Source organism: Camelus dromedarius, chromosome 6, assembly GCF_036321535.1.
Source record: "Camelus dromedarius isolate mCamDro1 chromosome 6, mCamDro1.pat, whole genome shotgun sequence".
NCBI classification, from domain to species: Eukaryota; Metazoa; Chordata; class Mammalia; order Artiodactyla; family Camelidae; genus Camelus; species Camelus dromedarius.
This window is the reverse complement of record NC_087441.1, coordinates 21750031-21757921: the sequence shown is the minus strand read 5'-3', so window position 1 is coordinate 21757921 and position 7891 is coordinate 21750031.

The following is a 7891-nucleotide window of genomic DNA, read 5'->3' as shown; positions in this document are numbered from 1 at the left end:
ATATGTCTGGATATTTTGAAGTGATTTGGTAGAAATATAGACTTGCACAGATGGATGTTTTGCACTCAAAAGTCCTGGTGCTTCCTATTTCTGGGCATAGATTTGGTTACCCATATGCATTTTAATGAAATCTGAGGCTTCTTTTTTATAATAACTGGGAAGATTTTTTTTCCCATTTGAATCTAGATTGTTGGTCATTTCTTTGAAGCATTTACTTATTTTCTGAAGACAATTTTTTGTTTAGAATATAAAAGCTAAGTTGGTTAAACACTATGACCCAAAGAACATATTAGATATTAATTAGTTACTATATTCAAGGAAAATATTGAATTATACTCAAAACCTTTAGTTCTGTATGTCCTATACCTGATCAATTCAATATAACATGACTCAAAATTCTTCTTGATTTCCTATAATTGTATGCCAAGAAAAGATCTATTCATTTATTAAAAATAAATATAATGAGTTTTTTTTAGGTGGCAGTTTCATATTCTTATAAGGTTTTGCTTTTTAGACTGATCTTTAAAGGAAGCTACTCATGAGGGCACCTTGTTTCAGCCATGCTTTGTGTCTTCTCTGGCTCCTCCTGCCATAGCTGGGAGGAGTTGCCGACAGGAGCTCTTTGACCATTGCTTGTGGGCTACCTAACGATACTGATGGATGCTTGTGTTCCAAGATTTTGTCAGCCCTACTTGTACTTTTCCCTTTCCTGAGTGCGGCCTAGTACACTTATGAAGTCCCCAGGTATAGAAGTGGGATCTTTGACAGCCAAAGTGAGCACTTGTCCTTTAAAAGCTGGGGAAGTTGTGACCCTTCAGCCACTGTACACAATTATACATTGGGGATACATTCAGAGCCTTTTGGAAAGGAAATATAAAAGTGGCAAGACTTTATGTTTAGGTAGTACCTTACAAGTCTCAAAGCTCTTTTATATCTTCCTCAGTGTTCCAATTATGATAAATGGTACTACCAAGGTTACAGCCTGACTTTTTGAGGCCTGAAGTTTGTAGAGTCTGGAGAGCTTTCTTTAAGGAAATTAATAAAAGTTATAATTTCAAAATAGGTAACAAAATGTTTAGAAGGAGAATTTAAACAAATTCCAAAATTTTAAAGGGTGAAAAATATGACAAAATTGTAAAATACATAGAGATAACTTAGTACTTTCAAGAATTATCTATCCAGACAAAACATTTTCAATTTTTAAAAATATTTTAGCTGCATTTTGATCATTTATACATAGAACAATAGTCTGTAATAGTTTATATAGAGACAATAAAAAGGTAACTTATTCTTTCTAGCATGGTTAATATTTTCTTTAAAAATTAAACATTAAAAATTTAACTAAAAAGTAAATTAAATTCAATACTAAGAATACCTGATTAAAAGAATGAGCCAAACACCATAACAAATACCTCACCAAGGAAGGTGTATTAAGTGGCAAATAAACATATAACAAGATGCTCCACATCATATGTCATTAGAGAAATGCAAATGCAAATAACAATGAGATACTAGAATGGCCAAAATTCAGAACACTGAAAACACCAAAATCTGGTCAGGATGTGGAACAGCAAAAACTCTGATTCATTGCTGTTGGAAATGCAAAATGTTGCAGCCATGTTGGAAACCAGTTTGGTGGTTTCTTACAACAACAAACATACTCGTACCATATGCTCTAGTAGTCATACTCTTTGGTAGTTACCCAAAGGGGTTGAAAAATGTATGTCCACATAAAACCAGCACATGAATGTGTAAAGCAGCTTTATTCATAATTGTCAAAATTAGGAAGCAACCATTATTTCCTTTAGTAGGTGAATGGATAAATAAGCTGTAGTACATCTAGACAATGGAATATTAGTAATAAAAAGAAATGAGCTATCAAGCTAGTAAAAGACATGGAAGAAACTTAAATGCATATTACTAAGTGAAGTAAGTAACCAGTGAGAAAAAGCTACGTACTGTATGAGTCCATGTATTTGACATTCTGAAAAAGGCAAAACTGTGGAGACAGTAAAAATGTCAGTGGTAGCCAGGATTTGAGAGTGGGTGGTAGTGAACAGGCAGAGCACAGAGGATTTTTAGGGCAGTGAAAATACTCTGTAATACTATAATGGTGGGTACATGTTATTATACATTTGCCCATATTCATAGAATGTACAACATCTAGAGTGAAACTTAGTGTAAACTATAGACTTTGTGTGATGATATGTCAATGTGGGTTAATCAATTGTAACAAATATGCCACTCTGGAGAGTGATACTGATTATGGTGGAGGCTATGCATGTATAGGGGCAGGGAGTATATAGGAAATCTTTGTACTTTCCTCTCAATTTTTCTGTGAACCTAAATCTGCTCTAAGAAAAATGAAGTCTTAAAACATTATTCTAAGTTCTAAAAAATTTTTAAAGTACATAAAATAAATTTAAATTTTTGATAGTTTAGAAAAGTTTATTTCAGCTTCTAATCATCTTTAATAATGTCATATTTTTTTAAATTGTGGTCACACTGAGAAACAGATTACATAAAGAAAACCTATATGAGATTTTTTCAAATATGAGGTTTCACAAATATATTTGCTTTTGTATTTCAAATACAGTTCTATGCCCTACAAGCACAGAATTTCTGATAAATTGTGTTGTGTGCAGTTCTCATCAAAAAAGAAAAAAAGTTGTAGATTTAAAATTTATATGCTACATTTTCAAGAACTTCCATTTTGATCTGACCTTAGTAAGAACCTAATACTGTACTTAGAATTTTATGCAATTAATGCTTGGAAGAGTTTTTCCCACAGTTACTCTGGCTCTGTAGATTTAGCATTGTTTTTCTTCCAGTGCTTACACAGTTCAGGTGCCGGACACCACAGGACACATTCATTGTGCAGTAGCATCTCTGGCCCTGCACATCCATGTCACAATGCCAAGAGAGTCAGCACATGGGTGGCAGCAGTATTCCTGGAGCCCAGCGCTACCCACAGAGAGAAAGCAAAAACCTTACAATAAATTGAGGTGACTGCAAACCATGTAAATATATTCTACTGAAACCAAAGTAAATTATCCTTATACCAGTTATCTGCTACTATGTTAAACAAACAAACAACCCCCCCCCCCCATACGATAGTGGCTTAAAACAGTAATCCTTTTTATTGCTTACAGTTTGGTGGGTCAGATATTTGGGGCGTGGTGGGAATGGCTTACCTCTGCTCCAAGTGGTGTCTACTCAGGTTGATTTGACCAGGGCTGAAAGACCAAAGTGACTTCGCTCTTGATATCAGGGGTTTTGTTGCTGCTTTCAAACTGGGACACCTCAGTTCTCCTCTGTGTGGTTTCTCTCTCCATATGATATCTCATTCACTGTGGCCTCAGGCTAAGTTCCAAGATTGAAAGTGGAAGCTACAAATCTTAAAGTAGGATTTTAAGATTTCACTTCTACAACACTATTGGTGAAAGCAAGTCACATGACCAGCCAGATTCAAGGTGAGTGAGGAGAAATAGACTCTGCTTCTTGATGGAAAGAGAAGTCCAGTTACATTGCAAAGAGGTCTTGACAATAGAGGAGTGATTTACTGGGTACCATGTTTGATGTCCACCACAATCCATTACTCAACTTCCTTCTAGCTGGATTCCAGAAATGTCTACGACTACTGCAGTACCTCCGACCCAAGAAGTGATGTGACTCAGGGTAAGGAGACAGTGCTTTGAACCAATAACAGTTAATATATCTTAGTTTTGGAGAGTTTATGCATAAAAAATGACTATGTGAATACTCTTTCAGGGCCAAGACTAGAGCTTCAGAGCCTTGGAAAAGTTTTATTCAAGTGAGGAGCCCTGAGGCTTAAGCCTAATGAATATCAATATTTTTCTGTATTTGGGCATTAGCATCCACTGTCTTGATCAAGCCCAGATCGATAGATTCTTTCTCTCCTACCCCATATCTAATTAATCTGCAAACACCGTTGACCCAGTCTTTTAAATGATAGACCAAATCCAATAATTTCTAAAGAGTTTCAGCACTAATACATTAGTCTAAGACACCAATGTTTTTTGCTTAGGGTGGACTCCCATATTATCCCCCAACCTGATTCTTGTTTCTCTTATTCTTTGCACTACAGTCAGGGTGAATTTTTTCAAAGGCAAATTGAATCATTCGACTTGTCTGCTTTCATTAACCTCGACTAACTCCCCACTCATAGAAACGTATTTCAAAACTACTTTGCACTCTTCTGTCACTGGCTACTTCTATGATGTGATTTTCTACCAGTTTCTCTATTTTCTTCTCTTTCTCTCTTACTTGGCTCCACCTTTATTTTCTTAATCATCACTAGAATATAAGATCCTTGAGAACGGATATTTTTGTTCATCACCTTATCCCCTGAGCCTTGCCTGTCACAAGGTAGTGACATAATAAGCATTTGTTAAATAAATGGATATAATGTAATTAAATTTTAGCAACAAATTATGGAATTTGAGAGAACAAATTCTAAGAAATGAAATGATCAAAATCACCTTAGGCATACAGCAGAGCTGTGCCCGGACACTGACCTAGTGATCTTTCTGCTAAACACCTGCCAACATAATTTGAAGGCTTATTTCAATGAGATACACTTAACCCATTTTCTTACTGTTATATAGAGAAGCCATAAACACATGAAAGTTTGTCTTATTTCTGAATGTGTTTTTGATGTTTTCTTTTATGGTTAATAGCAAAATATTTACAAAGAAACACTGGCAGGCACTTGCCTTTGATATAATGGTGGTTGTCTTTAACTTTGGTAGAGAACATTTAGGCAGGACTTCTATTCCAAACCCATTGTTATCACTTCAGAGTTGAAGCTAATGAGACAATTCAACAATAACATGGTAGTCAATTTTGTTTTTTCAGACAATTCTCTCTCAAAAATTGGTAATAAGTGATTTTTTTTTTTAAGTTCCAGAAAAGAAATCACAGACTATCTTTTAGGAAGTCATTTTTTTTTTTTTAATTTAATGTATGAGGCACAGGACTTGGAAGTTCATACTAGGAATCCAATAATAATACCAACAGATCTTCCAGATCTCCTTATTGTGTTGGGTATCACATGGGTATCTTTTAATTTAGTAACAGGGTCTATTTAGAAATAGAGTTGGTGGGGAGATGTGTGGAACAAAGGAGAGAGAGCTTAAAGACAGCCATGTCGTAAGCATCCTGGTTGTAGACAGTGCTGATTATACTCAGTGTCATTTTTTCTTTCTGTAGGGTATGGATGGTGAAGTTTCTAAGCTATCCTAGGGAGTCAGAGCATAGATTAAAGCAAGCTGCCTCCGGCTCCAGGCAGGGGGAAGCAAAACAAGAACTAATTCCTTTGCTTTGAATAAGATACAATAAGCAAATAAGCATTAGGTTTAATAAAGACTTGTGGAAGCTTTAAGATATTTTCATGCAGATTTCTAACCATACATCAGTCCTATCCTCAAGATACACTTATATCATGAGTCAGATTCTCTCTAGAGATCTATTAGGTATGCCAACTAATTCCTTAATAAGCTTTGGAAATTAGGTTTTTCCTTAATAAGTCCTTAAAAAATGAGCAACCAACATATTTATCACATAAGCAGGGCATATGGGGTAAACACTATATGTATATTATTCACTTAAGGCATTGCCCTGATCATTTATGAACACTGTCTGAAGTCTGGGGAAGAAATACATATTTCTCTTCTTTTTTATATTTCTTAACCCAAAGGCAGGATTTCTACTTGAATTAAAGCTTTAATAAATTAAAAAAATAAGGAAATTGCCTGTAAAAAAAGAGAGCTAGATTTCTCTTTAGGCCTTCCACATTAAAATAACATTAACAAGGATGAAAACAAAGCAAATTTAATTTGTTTCCCTTATTTCTCACTTCTTTATTCATACTCTTCTGTCTTCTATTAATTTTCACCAGAGCTAGATTGTGTTTTCTCTTAACTCTCAAATTCCCTCACTTTTGTTGGTTTAAGCGATACCCACAGGGGACATTTTTCAAAGTGGTATGCTCAGATTTAGCTGTGGGAGGCCCATTAATACACCACACAGAATTTTACTCCCCATAATGACATTTAAAGAGAGCTATTTGTTTTGACTGTGTTCTTTGTGTAGGCCTGAAGGTTACCATAGTAAAACCCCTTTGGCAAATGTGCAGTCAAAAATTTCTGGGTTAAAGTGGTAGGGGGTAAGGAAGAGGACAATTCCAAAATATTTCATGAGCAAAATTCTGATGAAAGGGAGAGTCTCTGCGGCCTGGTTTGTTCCCATTTCCTTCTCTGGGAAACAAGAGCAAATGGCTCTCAGTCCCTCCTCCCACTCCCCTCAAAACCCTAACCTTCAACAGGCTCCAAATTCTAACCTTTCAGATTCTTCCTACAAATTGGATTTTATGATATTCTCAGGTCAGTTTCTGTTTATGAATATTCAGTTTCTTGGCTACGGTTACAAATGATCATGAAGCAGATAGTTTCAGAGGCAATGAACACAGACTTTGAAGTCTGATAGGTTTTTATTCAAATCCTTAATTTGCTGCTACTGATCACCTGTGTAAACTTGGGTCAGTCATGTAACATCTCTGACCTTCATTTTCCCTCATCTGTAAAAATGAAATGATACTACATATTTTAGCTGAGTTGTGAAAACTGCTTAAGATGAAGAGAAATTTCCCAGCACAATTCTTGGGCCAAGCACAGGTAAGTGTTAGCTTCCCATCTCTTTTTAATTTTGTTACCATTTTGGATAAAATGAACAAAGAGAAATGTGCATTCTCTTTTAGTACAACAAATCTTTTGCAGAGTTCTGTAAAGACAGGAAAACAGTAACCATCGTGGTTGCTGTAGATATTGCAGCTGGGCGCATTTTATTTGACCCTGCTCAGTCTGTTCTGTCTGAATTCTATTAGGTACATCCAAATACTGTAACATCCTCTTCCATTGTGGCTTTATGTTCACATTATGTCTTGATGATTCATGCCTTTGAAGGGAAATTGAATTAGCCAAGGAGGGAAATAAAAAATTTAAGAATAAGTTTAATAAGATCAATTCTTTTATAATTGGACCGCTTGCTCTCAGCCTTGAAAAATAGCATTTAAAAAGGTGTTCATGGTCTGTGACTATCATTTGTACAGTAAAAACTAAGTTTCTTGCCCAAAGGCTCATCTGGAAATGGTATCCTTGAAGAGACATTTCATTCTAAAGAATCCTACAGCATCTTTACAACATGTTTTTCCCCAGATTTTTATTCTTGTTACTACCCCGCTTTGAACTAAGAGTATAGGAAAGTGTTATGCATTCAATTCCTGGCCATAGCCTTGTCTGTATCAAAATGGCATTACTTTTATTCCTACAAATTAGCATACTGTGCTATAGCTTTTTGGAGTTTGACAAGCCCTATACTACTACTTGTTACCTGTATTACTTTAGCAAAAACCACTTAACATTTCTCAGCCTCAGTTTCTTCATCTGTCAAATGGAGATAATAATTTATTTCATATGTATTTTTGTGAAGCAGTACTGGGCTAAATATTTATTGAAAATTTCCTTTGTGTTGGGGTGATGCCAGCTGCCAAAGATGGCCACCAATGAACAATGTCTTCTGAAATTGATAACCTTGTATGGTCCCCTCCCATATAGAATATGTGTTGCCCCTGTGATACACTTTGACACAACTAATATTTTAAAAGGAGGATGGGAGTTAAGAGAACATTTTAGGAAAGATAAAGACTACCAGCAAAAGCCACGCAGATAATTTTGAACATGCTTATGGGATAATAAGGAGTCCAACAGATTAAGAGAAAGCATGCTAGAAAATGAGATTACCAAGATTTGATAGGCAAATAAAGCAGAAGTAACACTCTGCCAGGTCTAGTCCCAAACCTTAAGAAGTTCTG